Raw genomic sequence first — 18152 nt, 5'->3', positions numbered from 1 at the left:
ATCGACGTGTGACACGAGCGGGTGCTTTTAAATCGCTAATATAAAAGTGAAAGTAAAAAAACGGACGTCCGCACGGACATTGATAATGGTGCACGTTGGAAAGAATGATACTTTTAAACATAACACTAAACCGCCATTAGGTGTCGCCAGGCGACCATCTTAATGAGCGAGTCATTGATTCATTCGTTCAAACGATTCGTTCGAATGACTGAGTCATTCATGATTGAGACAGATGTTTATGGATTGACCATTGAATCTTTGAGTCAACCGATTCGTTCAAAATGCTGAATCATTCAGTAATGAGAAAACAAGTTGCTGTGAGATGCGCGATGGTTCTGCTGTGATCTTTGTTTAACTATTTTTGCTGCTGAAACAGAACAAAAACAGTCAATATTGCATCTAAAATGTAAGTGACTTAATTGTAACTGTTTATTAACCTGTTGTATGAAATCAATGTCACAGTTTCAATCGTGATTGTATTCAGGAAATAGTTGCCTACTCGTCAAGTGAGGTTGCTTAACTCTATCATATGTTATAAAATATATAAAAACTCCATATTTGCTAACTCATAGCTAACTCAGTCGGGAATTACGTCTTTTTTGCTCTATCCCGCGGTAGTTAAAGTTACTCACCGAGGGAAGATTTCACTGCTTGAGACACCGGCGGAGGTTGAAAAGTTCGTCCGCAATATGAATCCCGTCGCAAAATCTTTCTGGAAGGGAGCAGAGGCGGTCGTGTCACAAGAATCCGAAGAGAAGGAGCATGAATCGGCAGTTCCCATGGAGGACCTTACTGAGACGGATTGATTTTTCTTTTTGTTCATCCGGAAAATGACCGGGTCAGGTGTCGACGGACAAGCCGGACTGCTAGTTGGCCGCGTATCCAAAGACTGTTACGTTAAGGGCAGGTAGAAGAGTGTTTAACTCTTTGCTTGCTGCCCGTTCTTTTACTGTTCTTGTTTATGTTTTTCTGTTCCATGCCCAAGTCCACCCACGTAAGTTTAATTTGTTTATTCATACATTTATATGCGTAGTATTTATGCATTCATGTGTGTTGCATATTTTCTGATTGCTGCCCACTATCTTTCCAGGGGACTACTTTTTGGTCCTCCCGCCTCGTTCTGTTTGGTCTGCATAGCTATTACTCTTTAAATTATGGCTATACATATATTGTCATGGAACGTTAATGAGTTAAATAGCCCCATCAAGCGGACCAAATGCTTAGATTATCTAAGATGTAAAAAGGTTTCTTTTGCCCTTATACAAGAGTCTCATTTGAAGTCAGCTGACGTGCATCGCTTTCAAAATAGATACTTTAAAATTATTTCCTCCTCTTCGGCCGTTAATAAATCTAAAGGGGTGCTGATATTGTCTAGGCGTTCTACTAATTTTTCTGTTATACGTTCTGGTGGGGATAAAGAAGGCCGAATTACCTATGTTGTTGGTTCTCTAAATAATACTAAATACGCTTTTGTGTCTGTTTATGCACCCAACGAGGGTGATCCATTATTTTTTCAAGAATTACTACGTTTAGTTGTGAGTTTGGAGGACTGCCTCGTGGTGTTAGGGGGCGATTTTAATGCTGTGTTAGATCCTCAGCTAGATAGATCTCATGCTTCTAAAGCTTGATTCAAGGATTTCTGGTTGTTTTAACTCATTTTTGCGAAATTCTAACATATGTGATGTTTGGCGTTTACAAAATGATGGTTCCAGGGATTATACATTCTTTTCAGCTCGTCATAAGAGCTACTCAAGGATTGACTATTTACTTATGTCTCCCTCTCTAATTCCCTATATTAATAAAGTGGATATTCTGCCACTTCTTTTATCTGATCATTCCCCAATCATTTCTACTTTAACTCCTGTACCATTGGGCTCCAGACACAATCGCTGGAGATTTAATAGTTCCTTGTTAAAGGACTGTACATTTGTGGCTGAATTACGCAACTCTTTGAAGGAGTTTTTGCAGATTAACAGGGATTCCGCTTCTAACCCCCAAGTATTGTGGGAAACCACTAAATGTTTTGTTAGGGGTAAATGTATAAGTTATTCATCGTTCAGTAAAAAGCGTAGAGAGAGTCGTAAAATTGAATTAGAAAAACAAATTGATCTACTAGAGAAGGAACTAAAAGGTACATTTTGTGAGACCAAAGCCAAAGAAGTTAACGTCCTTAAATCTGAATTAAAATCAATATATTTGCACAGAGCTGAATTTCTCATACACCGTACTAGACAGTACTATTATTTCAATGGAGAACGTCCTTCTAAGCTTTTGGCTTTGAGGTTGAAGGACAGTGAATCTAAGGCCAGCATATCTGCTATTAGGCATGAGGGTTCAGTGTATACTCAACCTAAGGATGTAAATAGAATATTTGAATCCTATTATAAACATTTGTACACGTCAGAATCCAGCACTGACCCAACTAATTTTGATTTATTCCTTAAACATTTAGATCTTCCCAAATTAAATGATTCTCATCGCGATATATTGGACAGCCCTTTGACAATTGAAGAATTGAAGTCTGCCCTGGACTCCATGAGCAGTAATAAAGCCCCTGGGTTAGATGGGATTCCCCTGGAGCTATTGAAGGCATTATGGGACATAGTGGCTCCCTTGATACTTAACTCTTTTAATTCTGCTTTAGAAAAAGGGGCTCTGCACAGGGACCAAAATACAGCTTTAATAACTTTGCTTTTGAAGAAAGGGAAGGATTCACTTGAGTGCTCTAGTTATAGGCCAATTAGCCTTCTATCCACAGATTCAAAGCTGTTAGCAAAAGTCTTGGCCTTAAGATTGGATCAGTGTGTTGGAGACTTGATCAAGTATGATCAGTCAGGTTTTTTAAGGGGGAGATTTGCTGCGGACAATATTCGTAGGCTTCTTCATATTATTCAACTAGCAGACACCTATACAGCTTCCTCTGCAGTCCTTTCTTTGGATGTCCCCTGTCACCTTTGCTTTTTAATTTATCATTAGAGCCTTTGGCCCAAGCAATTAGACAATGCTCTGCAATAGTCCCTATAAGCTGTATGAATATGTCTCATAAGATTTCACTCTATGCTGACGATATTCTGTTGTATCTATCAAATATCACAGATTCGGTTAAAGAATGCTTAAAATTGTTTGATACATTTGGTAAACTGTCCGGTTATAAAATTAACTGGAGCAAATCCATACTTTTACCCCTTAACTTAGCAGCTAAATCAGAGATTCAGGCCTTACCCACTATGGTTCCAGTCAGCGACCAGTTTAATTATCTTGGGATTAGAGTTTTTTGTTCACTATCTCGTGGAACTACCAGTCTCTTCTGGATAAGATTTCCAGCAATCTTCTGTGTTGGTCTCCACTCTGCTTGGCTCTTCATGGTAGGATAGCAACTATTAAGATGAATACACTTCCGAGGCTGAGCTTTTTATTTTCAACTTTACCTCTGGCACCACCTATTGGTTATTTTAAAGAGCTTCGTACAGCAGTAACAAAGTTTTTATGGAATTATAAACGGCCTAGAATTCGACTCAAATCAATGCACAGGCTAAAACCTCATGGAGGCTTATCGCTACCAGATTTTTGGTCCTATTATTTAGCATACCAAATGAGACCACTTAGGACATGGATGGATGTTGACTCCCCTGTGCCATGGCGGGCCTTAGAGACTAATATTATTTACCCATTGCGTCTACAGGATTTACCTTTTACTGGAATACCTAAGAAAGCTCTGGAAAAGTTTGGTCCAATTATATGCCATTCTATCAAAACATGGAGAGTGGCAGAAAAGATCATGGGAGCTTCAGATTCCTACTGTGACTCTACCCCCATTTGGCATAATAGTAATCTCTGTATGGGTAATAAACCCTTTGTTTCCAAATGCTGGGCTAATTGTGGGGTTTATACCCTGAAAGACTTGTACAGTGATTATGGATCAGATTTTAAAGGATGAATTCTCTCTTCCAGGATTTTCATTCTTTCTGTATCTAAGATTGAGATCTGCGCTAAAAGCATATGGAGTACCCTGGTCGAATAAAATATCTTCTCATCCTATGATAGACTGGATAGATTCCAGTATGGCTTCTAAGGGTATTGTTAGCATAATTTATAAATCGCTTGTGGTACGGCAGTACTCGAACATTCCGACTGAGGACTTCTGGGAGAGTCAACTTAACAATATGATCGATTGGGACACTGTCTGGGGGAATTGTTTTGCTACCTCAAAAAATCCGGCTCACCAAATGATACATTATAAGTTAATTTATAAGGCATATGCCACACCCTGTTTACTATATAAAATGAAAAGAAAATCTGATCCCTTTTGTCACTTGTGTAATAGTGAAAGTTTAGGTACGTATATGCATATGTTCTGGGACTGTTCTCAAATTGTGTCAGTTTGGTCCTCAGTCCAGGACTTACTAACAGATCTTCTGAAGATTCCGATCCAAAAGGACCCTCTGATTTTTCTTCTGCTGGATGATTCTTCGCTGTCACTGTCTGTCAATCAAAGGAGGATTCTGTCCGTTGTCCTTACTGCTGCTAAAAAGGTTATCTTAAAACTGTGGTTGGAACCAACTACCCCAGCTATGTCTATCTGGATGTCATATCTACTGGACATTGCCCTTCTGGAGTGCACCACATAAAGTGCTCGGAGCCAATAGAAAGACAATACAATTTTGGTTGGACCTTATTGAGACTTTATCAAGAAGTTTTTGAGATCCTTCTAAGTTTTGGTCAATTTTATTTTTATCTCTTGTCATATGTATCTATTCTATGTATTTATATTTAGTCTTACGGTTATGGGCGATCTTGGGCTTTGTTGTACATAGTTAATTACACAAAATGTTTAATAAATAAAGAATCACAAAAAAAATATTCATTCACCGGCCTAAGCCGAAGAGGAGGAAACGGACCACACATATTACAAAAAATTAAAATTTGGTATGATACATGCAGCTAACAATATTCTCCATTTCATATAATTCATTGATTATTCATATTAGTAAACCCAGCTTCAAAACAACCAGTGGGCAGTGATTCTCTGAGGATTTGCATACAAAATGTAGATAATCTACAAATGTCTAAATTTCTACAAATTAACCATTGCCAATAGATCAACTTATTCATTGTATTAGTTTCTGATTGTGATGAATGTTTGATCCACGTTACAGTAATGTTTCACTTTAATTTATTTTCTTTAGGAGTGTAGTGTACACTTACATTGTAGATGACAGTAGGTGCAAAGGCAAAATACATACAACAGCAACATTACCTTGTTATTGTTACAGAGATTGAGGGAGAAAATGAGGTGGATTTTGAGGGCAATGAAAGGGACATGACAGGAGACAGAGAGAGCAATCAAGAGGCCCCTTTGCCAGGGGCAGGTGATCCAGGGATGTTTGTGCCGAGGGCCAGTCAGTCAGGGGCCAGCAGTGAAGAGACAGCTTTGCCAGGGCCAGTTGCTCCAGAGACCAGACTGCCAGGGACTGATAGGGTGACTGTGGAGGGCCTAATAAGGCAACTTAAATTGGAGAAATTAATGAGAAGGAGAGCAGAGAGGGCTCTTGCACAACAAAAAATAAATAATTTGGCGCTAAGAAAGATGAACAAATTAGTTAACCAAAAGTTCACACAAATGTTTAACTCTGTTAACCAAATTAGAGCCCTTGGACAGGAAAAGAAGAAAGGAATATGGTGGGGAAAGGAGACAATTAAAAAGGCAATACAAATCAAATTTACCGCTGGCTCCACTGGTTATAAAACCCTCCAACAAATGCAGATTCCACTGCCTAACATCTGCACGCTGCAAAGGAGGATGTAAAACTGGAGCCAGGAATTTTGGGGGAAGTGTTTGAGATGCTGAGGCTGAAGGCAGGTGGCATGAGTGAAATGGAGAGAGAGTGTGTGCTCTCCTTAGATGAGATGTCCATTACTCAAGGCGTAGAGCTCCATATGGGAACTGGGAAACTATTTGGCAATATCACGCTGCCTGACCACGAAGGACAAGCAACGCATGCACTGGTGTTTATGCTGGCTGGAGTTACAACACGGTGGAAACAAGTTGTGGCTTACCACTATAGCGGCAATTCCACCAAAGGTGCAGTTTACCGGCCCATCATAACAGCAACAAGACTTATACTCCAGTATCAATTTCGCAAACCCTTATGATTATATACAACCAAGTAATCCTAGAATATAATCTATCATCTTGTATAATGCTGGTTGTACAATCTAATTGCGGTTGGAAAAAAAAATACTTCCTAAAACGCTCTTTATAACAGCGAGGATGAATTAATCTTCAGCTGTGAGTACTCACAAGAGCTCGAACTGTTTCATTAAGGGGATGACAATCATGATCAATGACTCTATAATTGCAGTAACAACCCTATGTAGCACTTATTATATCTATTACTTCTATCTAATATTTTTATTCAATGTGTATTCAATGTTCAATGTGTTCAAAATATTTCCCATACTTGTTTTTTGTTTTTGAGCTGCTGTAATAAGTGAATTTCCCCGGTGTGGGATTAATAAAGTCTACCTAACCTAACCTGAAACTGCACGAACCTATGGAGATAAAGCCTGCCGAAATGGGGGAGTGCCGTCTATATAACAGCGCACATCACCGTAGGATCTCAGATTAATTCTCCTTCAGTGACGAAGATAATCTTCGCTGGACTCTGAGACAGAACAAATCCTTCTGACGACTCGTTTCGTTGAAAAGCCTCGCAGTGGATCAAGACTGACTGATCTTTCCGGCGATCTCTAAAAGAACAAATTTCTGAGCAAATTTAATATTTCAAAAATATTTTGTGTTTTCGTCTAGTTAATGTGTGTATTATTAGTGAAACAAAACAAAAGGAAGGAAAGAAAGAAAAGTACTGTGTGGGAGCATTTTAGCAAAGTGGTTAACGAGGATGAATTGAGTTCTGGGTATGTAATATGCAACAGCTGTGAAGTGTTTGTGTGCGCTCGCGGGTCTGTGCTTGTGTTCGCCTGTTCGGGAAGTCGCAGTGCCAGAAACAGTGAGATTCCAGTTTAAGTTTCAAGGGAGTAAAGCCTGTTTATGCCACTAAGAAAATGAAATTCTGTCAAATAAATTTTGTTAAAAGAAATGTTTATTTAAAAGCAGCGCTATTTCATCAGTGTATTTTGTTACCATTAGCATAGGCGTAATTTGCGGGTGTGACGGGTGGGACATGTCCCCACCACTTTTTGCTAAGGTCGATATTGTCCCCACCACTTTTTGAAACATCTCGCGGCACGAATGTACCAATACAAATAAATAAAACATCTCCAGTTAACTAGCAGAGCATTCATTTAGTTTGTTTGTTAAATAAGAGGCAATCTAGCGCTGAAATGTGATGTTTTTGAAATCAAGTGATCAAAGTGCTCGTTGCCGCTGCGATCAGTGGCGCGGATACTGTGTTCTCTTGTTTGATTGTAAAATGGATTAACTAACAGTGGGAAAAAGCAACTATTTAAAATAGAACATCATGAACATATTTTTGAGGCATCAGCACTTAATTTTTTTTTTTTTATGCATCCAGATGGGTCGCATAAGGGTGTCCCCTCTTCCCTGGCTTAAACCAGATGACTGTCACCTTTTCCACTGATAAAAGTGGTGACCATCAGCAGTCAGCACCCTACACCACAAACCCACAGTGTCTTGAGTTTCATCAGCTAATCTTTGACATGCATCAAGGTTCAGTACTGGGTCCCCTACTCTTTTCAATGTTCACAACCTCACCAGGCACAATCATAAAAGCAAATGTCTTCTCCAATCACCACTCTGCAGAATCACATGACATGTTGCTCGAACCTGATAAAGAAAGCGTTTGACTAGGGAGCCCCTACCAGGAGGAAATGCTCCAGGTAACACAGTTCCCAGAGTAGCTGATGCACTCAAATCTCAGGGTTGTACAATATGTTTCAATTAAGCAACTTGGTGTAGGGGAGCGCGGGGCACAACCTAACGCGGGGCTAGTTGTAACACGCTTGTTTTAAATACTTTCGCACATGCTTGGATGATGAAACTTTGTGTATTTACTAGTTGCCATATCAACACTATATAGAAAAAAAAAATCCGCCAAAATATTTTTTTTTTGGAAGATATCCATAGACATTTATTAAACCATAGCAAAAGTAAATTTCTTACCAAATTTAATTTTTCATCTCTATTTTTTGTGTTTATTTAAAATAAGACAAATCTGATATTATTTTAATCTCTAAGATGTTATTTAACTATTGGAAATATGATATTATATTCTATACTTTTATTAATTTTATTGAGAAAACGTGAGAAAAAGGTGAATAAAGACTGAGAGTCAATGCTCAGAAATTACTAATTATTTATTTGTTTTGAACTATGTTGTATAGCTGTGTTTTCATGTGTTCGTAGTCAAAACTCAAAAATGATTTTATATTTAATTATTAAAAATTGCCATTATTTTATATGAAAAAGTTTTTTAATTGTATTTTATTTAGAAAATATTTTTTTTTATTTTTTATTTTTTTTTATTAGATCAGATAACATTTTAAGCTGTCATATGGTCATGTTACAATGTGCCCCACACATGTAACAATGTACCCCACCTATGGGGCATGTTGTCACATTTCACTTACATTCTTTCGGGGTATATCAAGAAAAAAGTATATACTGTATTAATAAAACAAAAACACATAATTGTAGTAGACATGTGGGAAATTAATGTGGGAAAAAATAAATACTCTCAACCAAAAGTAGATTTACACAAACTGAGAAAGTCAAAAAGCGTTACTTTGTGCCCCGCTCTCCCCTACATCTTTTTGCTATCATGAAAATGTATTTTGAATACATAAGTATTATACCGGCCACCCTTCCCTTTAGCTTTATCATCTATTAAAATACAACATTTTGATTCATCACTACATGTCTAAAAAGCCAAAATAGTTCACCCAATAGTTTATTATTCAAGAATAAAACACATATATCAGTAGCCGGTGCACAGCAGCATTTTCTTTACACATTCTGTACATTCTAAGCAATGGGGTCATTTAGACTTGGGAGTGCAGGTGCTTTGCAATTACAAACCTATGAGATACAATATTTACTAATCTTATGCATCCTGTTGCTCCAGTAATGCTGGTTAAATGTCATTTTAAATCTACTCCCTCATTATATAATTTATATCGTTTATATAACACATCACAGCATTTATATATAGCACAGAATATATTGGCATTATGCAACAAGAGATCAGTCAAATACAAGGTAACACAAGACATTAAGGTGACATTTCTACAACAAAACACATGGGAGCCAGTTTCACCCTTATTCTAACATCAATCTTCCAGTTTTCTTTACAGCTACAAGTCAAACACTATTTCTAAAACGCCATCTAACTTTAATGTCATAAAGGCCACAACCCCAGTTAACATTTACAGTGAATAGACACACGGTATTCGTTTTACAATTCATTGGCATTGAATGAAAAGTGTCTATTTTACAGAGTCGTACAATTATTAACGGTGCAGCGCATATGAGCGATGATAGTGTAATAAACACATTAGTATTCGATCACAGATGGACCGCGGAGGCATTTCAGTTAGCTACTGGTTTCCTAACACTTTAATTATGTGCCACTTACTTTCTGAGAGTCCATTACGATGTCCCCAAAATAACTGAATTCAGTTCATGAACAGTGAGAATGTCGGCAGCAATGAAGGCGCCCGTTGATTCCCTTTGGAAAAATGACGTCACCACTGTGGGCTCGGAGGGATTGCACAGTTGAGTGACGGTCGGGTTACAGACCAGGGCACAGACCTAATGTGGCTTTACAGTTAAAATATAATGTCAGTAGATTAAGTAGATTTGTTGCTATATTGATTGAACTGTGATTAGGGAGTCAGAGTCAGAGTTCCTTTATTTGTACCCGTAGGTAAATTAAGTTCCAGAGAACAAGTTTAGGCAGTTTCTCAAACATATAAACGATAAACACCATACAAACAGAACAAGACACTAAAATCACACTAAAACAATTTACTCCATCTTAGTACTGTTTTTGTATCGTTTGGTTGTACACCGCAGTACTCTAAACCGTCGATTGGACGGCAGACACTGGAACTCATAATACAGCGGATGAAGCTGGTCACTCAGAATTGAAATACCCATGCGCTGTACCTGTTCAGTAGTGGTTCGCCAATCAACCTTGTAACCGCACTGGGTAAGTACATGAGTATTAGCTCAAATTATATGTAGGGAATTTTAATAATTAATCAGGAAATATGATTAATATATATATTGCATATTACAGTTACATTAAATTATCGAAACTAAAAATAGATCGATTGTATATGTGAATAATCAATCACAACGAATTATAATTCCTCATTCACATATCAATAGTCTATTTCAGATCATTATATGAGATAACCCTTTAATGGAAATTAATGTAATTATCAAACAGTGGTTTGTCCCGCAAAACGCCGTAAGATTAACTTCTCAATAGAGTTTATCACTTTATAATTTCAGGTAGGACAGTTTCCGGCCGTGAAACTATTCTCCTGTCCTTATAAAATTAACGAATCGTAAAGCTTGTAGCTAAAGATCAAAACATCTCATTGACTTTGTTATATAAGCATTCAAGACAGAATCAATCAAGCATATAATGGGTTCTCTTACGAGAGGTTCTCTCGTATTGCGTAAGTAAGCTTACGCTACGGGTAAAGTCATCTTTTCTCGAGATATGAAGCCAAAAATTATCCTTAATTTTGTATTTATTGTCAACGCAGTGCAGCAGCTAGCAGAGCTAGAGCGAGCTATCTTGCGCGCTCATTGGTTGCTGCGCGGCAACTGCTTCAGCCTACCAGAGAGCCCGGCGTGACACGTCACAGCCCGCCAGAATGGGAGGTGGCTTAGCGTATAAAAGAAGGGCTCGGAGGCTGATTCTCTGATTTTAGTCTCTTCAGCGAAGCTCTCCGCATCGCTGCACTCTGAGAGAAGCCGTCGCTGTCGAATCAAGCGCCCAGCAAGCTTAGGACAGCGCCTGAGGAAGCCGGACGATTCTTCGCCGCCTTCAGCCTGCCGTGCCTGCTTCGCTATCCGGCGCCATATCCTTTTACATGCTGTGTTTTACATGCTGTTACATGCTGTGTGTGTTCGCCGCTGCGACACACACTCTCGCTTCTAAAAGAGAAATTTCCTACGAGGCGTTGTTTCAAATGCCTCGCATCACTCCCCGCTCTCTCTCTCCCTCTGTTCGAGCCGCGCAAACTGCGCCGCTCACAAGGTATGTCAGAGATGCGGACGATTACGGGGCTCGCTCTCTCCCTCTGTTCGAGCCGCGCAAACTGTGCCGCTCACAAGGGATCGCAGAAGCGTACGGTCACGGGGCTAGTTTTTCTTTATGTTACAAGAAAGCTACCCCGCCCCCCCTCGCCCGTCTCCCGTCGAAAGGAGAAAAGAGTGTTTTAGCCCTGCCGAGGCCAGTCTAACCTCCATTTCAAACATATTTCTCAGTCCCCTCCTAAGCTCAGGCTACTGAAAATATCAATACTGCAGTAAACGAGCCTGTCACAGTTGACGCACGCCTGCAAAACATGATGACGCTCTTTGGCTACTCGCCCCTCTCCCCGCGCTCTCCCCCTCTGTTCGAGCCGCGCAGACTGCGCCGCTCACAAGGGATCGCAGAAGCGGACGGTCACGGGGTTAGTTTTTCTTTACGTTACAAGAAAGCTAGCGCCCATCACTCACCGGCGAAAGGAGAAAAGAGAGTGTGTGAGTCCCGCCGAGGCTTGACTACCGCCATTTCTCACATATTTCTCAGTCCCCTCTAAGCTCTGGCGGCTGGAAATATTAATATTGTAAACGAGCCTGTTACAGTACATGCGCGCCTGCAAAACATGATGACGCTCTCTGGCTACTCGCCCCGCTTCCCGCGCTTGTGCCGCGCAAACAGCGCCGTTCTCAAGGGATGTGAGAGCTCGCGGCCAGCTTCTCACATGCAGAAAGTGAACCCGCCCCTCGCACCCTCCCACTATGATGGTGCTCGAGTGATTATGAGAGTCTAAACATTTGAGCCTTCAAAGCTTTTCGCACTGTCAGTCACCCAAGAAGGCAACTGCCCACTTCCCAGTGCTCACCCCTACACACAAGCACGATCTCCCCTGTGTACCCCACAGAGCACACTCCCATAAAGCGCGCACACGCTGCTTGAGTGTTAAATGTAGGAAATGTGCCCACTATCCAGTGCCCACGCCTACACATTGCCCGCTCTGTCTCACAATCTCGGGGATTAGATCACATAAAACCCCCCGCCATCGGCCATGTTGTGAATGTAAGCCCTGTGCCCGCCAACGAGCGCTCACACTTGCTAGTGAACACACTGACGCCCACACCGCTTTCGCGTCGCGGGGCTCTCACTGCAAAATATTCTCCGTCCCATGGGACCGAGCTATTGAGCACTGTCCGGCCGGTTGTCGCTATCAGCGAGCTTCCGTTCCCCAGCATCAACGGCGCGTGCACCGCGCAAACGCCTCCGTTACGAGTCCCCTGTCCCGTACAGTACAGCGGACGGGACCCAGAGGCTATTCGACCCCTAGCCATGAATGCAAAAGCATGGGAGGCTATCCCGGGTGTGTCAAAATGGGTGCTGGATACTCAAATACGGGGCTATTCGCTGCAGTTCGCTCGCCGTCCCCCGCGCCTTCAAGCTCGGACCGAGACGAGAGTGAATACAGAGGCAGCCCATCTGCTTCATGCAGAGATAGTGGAACTATTACGCAAAGGGGCGATAGAACGAGTACACCCTTCCTTGACCGAGGCGGGCTTTTACAGCCGTTATTTCCTCGTTCCCAAGAAGGACGGAGCTCGCAGACCTATATTAGATCTGATATTTGAACAAAGCTCTCATGAGACGGCTGTTCAAAATGCTCACGACCAGACAAATCCTCGCGCAAATCCGCCCGAAGGACTGGTTTATTTCTCTCGATCTGAAAGACGCATACTTTCAGATTCAGATTATACCCCGTCACAGGCCATTCTTTCGATTCTTTCGTCACAGATTCGCCTTCGACGGCCAGGTATATCAATACACCGTTCTCCCGCTTGGCCTGTCTCTAGCACCCCGTACGTTTACGAAGTGCATGGACTCGGCCCTCGCTCCCCTGAGAACACAGGGGATGCGAATTCTGAACTATTTGGACGACTGGCTGATTCTAGCGCAGTCAGAGGAGGAACTCATTTCCCACAGAATAGCGCTTCTCAGTCACCTGGAAAGCTTGGGTCTCTCGGTAAACTGGACCAAGAGCTCATTAATACCCAGCCAGTCAATTTCCTTCCAGGGAATAGAACTGGACTCGGTGGCTATGACGGCCAGACTGTCAACACAGCGTGCGCGCCGTGTTCGACATCTCGCCGCGTCTTTTCAGAAAGGCAGGGATTTCTCCCTGAAAGCATTTCAGAGGATGTTGGGCCACATGGCTTCAGCTGCGGCGGTTCTTCAGCTGGGCTTACTGCGAATGCGCCCGCTCCAGCGCTGGCTGAGAGCGAGAGTGCCCCGCAGAGCGTGAATTGCCAGAAGCTTGCGGGTCAGTGTGACTCAGGGCTGCGTCTCAGCCCTGTAGCCCTGGCTGGCGGCCGAATGGTACCAACGGGGAGTTACGATGGGAGTCATCTCACACCGGAAAGCGATCTTGACAGACGCCTCCAACTTGGGTTGGGGGGCGCTTTTCGAGGGCAGACCGGTCTATGGCCTCTGGTCAGACCGGGAGAAAGGCCTTCACATAAACTGTCTGGAGATGCCTGCGGTCGAGAACGCATTGAAACATTTTCTCCCATACCTGCAAGGACACCATGTGCTAGTCCGCACGGACAACATGTCAGTGGTGGCCTACGTGAACCGTCAGGGCGGAATCAGATCCAAAATCCTCTGCGCACTGGCGGAGCGCCTCCTGGTCTGGGCTCAGGGCTCACTGCGCTCACTGAGAGCCACGCATGTGCCCGGTCGCATGTACGACGGCCCGGACAGACTGTCCAGAGACAACGTTCCCCCCGGGGAATGGTCTCTACACCACCAGACAGTCCAGCTGCTGTGGCGCCGCTTTGGCAGGGCAGAAGTCGACCTCTGTGCGACGAGCGACAACGCTCACTGCTCGAGATTCTTCTCGAAAAATGAAGACGCGCTGGCCCGGCGCCCCGTTGTACGCCTTTCCCCCGGTTTTGATGTTACCACAGGTGATCGCGAAGATCAGGGAAACGCGCCACTCAGTGCTCCTTATAGCCCCGCACTGGGAAAACCAGTCTTGGTTCCTGGAATTGATGCGGCTGGCAGACTCAGCCCCATGGCCAATCCCGGTGAGGAGAGACCTCTCTCAAGCCCGCGGTTCGATCTTGCATCCCCATCCAGAGCGCTGGTCTCTACATGCGTGGAGAATCAACGGATACTCGCTGATTTGCCAGAAGGGGTGGTTAACACGATAGCGCAGTCTAGAGCCCCCTCTATGAGATGGCTCTACGCGTCAAAATGGTCTGTGTTTAACAAATGGTGCGCGTGGGAAAAAATCTAAACCCTCAGATGTGTGGGGTTCCGTGGGTTTTGGGCTTCCTTCAGGAGCTACTGGACGCGGGCAGGTCCCCTTCCACGCTCAAAGTCTATGTTGCGGCTGTTGCAGCGTTCGCCGACTCGGCGCTCGGCCGCGCATTAGGAAGGAATGAACTCATTACCCGCTTCCTCCGAGGAGCCAGGAGGTTGAATCCTCCTCTGCCCCCCTCCGTCCTGATTTGGGATTTGTCTTTGGTCCTAGAGGCCCTGAAAGCTTATCCCTTTGAACCTTTGAACTCTGTGGATCTGAAATACCTCACGTTCAAAACCGTTTTCCTGATGGCTCTGGCTTCAGTGAAACGCGTGGGTGACTTGCATGCGTTATCAGTTAACGCAGCGTGTCTTGAGTTTGGACCTAATGACTCCCTAGTCATTCTCAAACCGAGGCACGCTTACATCCCCAAGGTGTTGGGCACTCCTTTCAGAGCACAGGTCATTCCCTCTCAGCCCTGCCGGCTTCTGGCAGTGAGGCTGATAGTAACCTCCTTTGCCCTGTTAGGGCTCTGAGGAGTTACGTCACGCGCTCTGCCGCCTACAGGCGGTCGGAGCAGCTTTTTGTTTCGTTCGGAGGGCACACCAAGGGTCTCGCCGCCTCGAAACACAGTCTGTTCAGATGGATAGTGGACGCTATTGCAGCAGCTTATGCGTCCAAAAACCTGCAGTGCCCTTTGGGCATTCGGGCTCATTCCACCAGAGGCATGGCCTCATCGTGGGCTTGGTCCAGTGGGATTTCCATTCATGACATTTGTACAGCAGCAGGCTGGGCCTACCCCTCTACATTTGTTAGGTTCTATAACCTGGAAGTTCCCGCCCTGCAGGCTAAACTTTTATCAGTCTAAGTCGTGTGTACGCCCTGCTCAGACTACTGTACGCAGGTCAATTACTCGATTTAGCTCTCCTGGTTGAGCTGCCCCAGAAAGGGTTGTGTCAGTATCTGTGTAGACCGGCCGAGCCGCTCTACTCCCCCTAATGTGTGCTTATGAACATGTGTTGGCCCGCTCCGCTGGCCACCTATTTTCCCACCTATCGGTGCTCCGGTGCTCCCTGGGCTTCCCTGGGAGTTATGTGTGGATGCTAGGCGCGCACGGCGTGGACAAAGAGTTCCCGTAGCGTAAGCTTACTTACGCAATACGAGAGAACGATACCGGTTACTAAACGTAACCTCGGTTCTCTCTAGAAGAGGGAACGAGTATTGCGTAACCTGCCGTGCTCGCGCCACGAGCTCATGTCGCTTCAGTCGACGAAAACAAGAGAATCAGCCTCCGAGCCCTTCTTTTATACACTAAGCCACCTCCCATTCTGGCGGGCTGTGACGCGTGAGGGCGCGACGTCACGCCGGGCTCTCTGGTAGGCTGAAGCAGTTGCCGCGCAGCAACCAATGAGCGCGCAAGATAGCTTGCTCTAGCTCTGCTAGCTGCTGCACTGCGTTGACAATAAATACAAAATTAAGGATAATTTTTGGCTTCATATCTCGAGAAAAGATTACTTTACCCGTAGCGTAAGCTTACTTACGCAATACTCGTTCCCTCTTCTAGAGAGAACCGAGGTTACGTTTAGTAACCGGTATCGTTTTTAATAATTGCGCTAAGGAATACATAACACAGAGTAAATATGCATATAACAATAGAAACAGTAAAGACACTACAAGACAAAATGGGTAACAGAAAAGAGAGAGAAAGGATGAGAGACTGAGTGAGGATGAGAATCTGCGATCCGAGAGATCACAGAATGGCAAAAATCACAGACAATGTAACCTTTGAGAGACAACAAGAAATCACATCAATCAAAACAAAAATCAATACTTGCATATGGTTCTTTTGTATTTGCTGAGGAAAGAAAACACTTGGGTCGTTTTTCTAGAGCTGGGCTGTTCTCTTGTGTCTTTTGGGTCTCGAGGAGGCTCGCAGGAAGATTTAAAGGTTCACCGACGTGAAGTTACCAACGAAACAATTCAGAGTTCATCTCCCTCGTGGAGGGAGAGGCGAATATGAAGATAAAACTTAGTAAAGAAAAGAAAAACAAAACTGATAAAACTCCCTATTAAGGAGTTCTGGAACCGGAACCTCTCACATGACGAAGTGCTTGTGCGTGTGTCCTTAAGGACGAGGAGCGCGGTCGCGGGAATTTCAAGAGTCTTTTTCTTTGAGTTGAAGTTGCCGGCTACGTTCGCTTCACGGAACGTAGGGAGAGTCCGAAGACGAAAATAAAGAAAAGACTTAAAGAAATTAAAAGAGAAAACGGAGAACGCTCCCTAAAAGGGAGCCATGGGTCTTCTCTCACTGAACGGTGAGGGTTCGTAAAAGTGCTCTCTCGTAAAAAAGGTGCTCTTCGAAACTTCGGTGTCAGCCTCTTATGGAGAAGATGGGTTCACACCTCCTCTGCGTACGTGGACGAATCATCTTAGCGCATCTCGGGCGGGAAGATTTTTCCTTTGTCTTGTTAGCCACGCCCACTTGAAGGAGTCATGAGGAGATGAGATTAAGCCGTTCGGGTTAAGAAATATGAAAAGTGTAAAATAATACACATTACTGCATTCTGCTATCGGAATTCGACTCCGTTAGATTGAGAGAATTTCAAAGATATCACACACGTCATACGAAGATAGGAGTACAATACATAGGAATACAAAATTACATAAGACATGCATATTACAAGCCTTTTAAGGTTTGTTCCTTCAAATAAACGTCATAAACGAAGTGAATATAAACTGGGCAACACACAGGAGTATATGAAATATGACATGCTTATATTCTAAGTTTAATGCTCAAAGTTCGTGTATGTGTGTGCGTTGGAATGTTGGCTCCCCGTTATCTCTCTTAGAGAGAAACTGGATGAGCTGCAGCTTGGAGATCATAAAGTCTTATCCTCTAGAAAGAGGAGTCAGGTTACAAGACAATATTGGGGAACATTCTTTAAATAAACACTTAGAATTCAACGCTATACACTAGCAAACCACACCTCTATTATAAAGCAAAACTAATCATACATACATATCAGAAGGTATACATTAAAAGGATATTTCTATATGAAGTTGCACACAGGTAGCAGGAGAAAGTTTCGTTATCTCTCTATGGGTCTTTTTGAAGCTCCCCACAGGGGAAGAAGAATGTTGATTTTAGGTTCTGGAGTGTGTCTAGAGGCTCGTAAAAAGGTGTTAGAGAGCCATCTAACCCAGCCATGCTGGCACCAGGCTGGTCAGTTAGCTTGCAGAGAGTTTGATTTACATACATGAGTTCAGAGGCTAAAAGCTTTGGGTTTCATAAGGAATGTCCATTGTTTTAGATTCAACGAGCCATAGTTCATGTGATTCAAAACCAAAGAATGAATGAATGAACTGCTCATATGCTACAACCTACTGGACCATTTCACGATCTGGTTGATAGAGTTCCGGCTCTTTAAAGTTAAGTTCCCGTACCAAGATACCAGAGAAAAAGAAAGTACGGATTCAATAAAAGCATGATAAAACATACTCAACAGTGTTTTCTCAATTTGAAATTTACACAGTTTCCTAAAAAAGAACAGATGTTGATGCCCCTTTTTACACACCGTTTCACAGTTGGCTTCAAAACTCAACTTTGAATCAAT

Source organism: Abramis brama (genome assembly GCF_963993115.1).
Source record: "Abramis brama genome assembly, chromosome: 5".
NCBI lineage: Eukaryota > Metazoa > Chordata > Actinopteri > Cypriniformes > Leuciscidae > Abramis > Abramis brama.
This window is presented reverse-complemented; position numbering follows the sequence as displayed.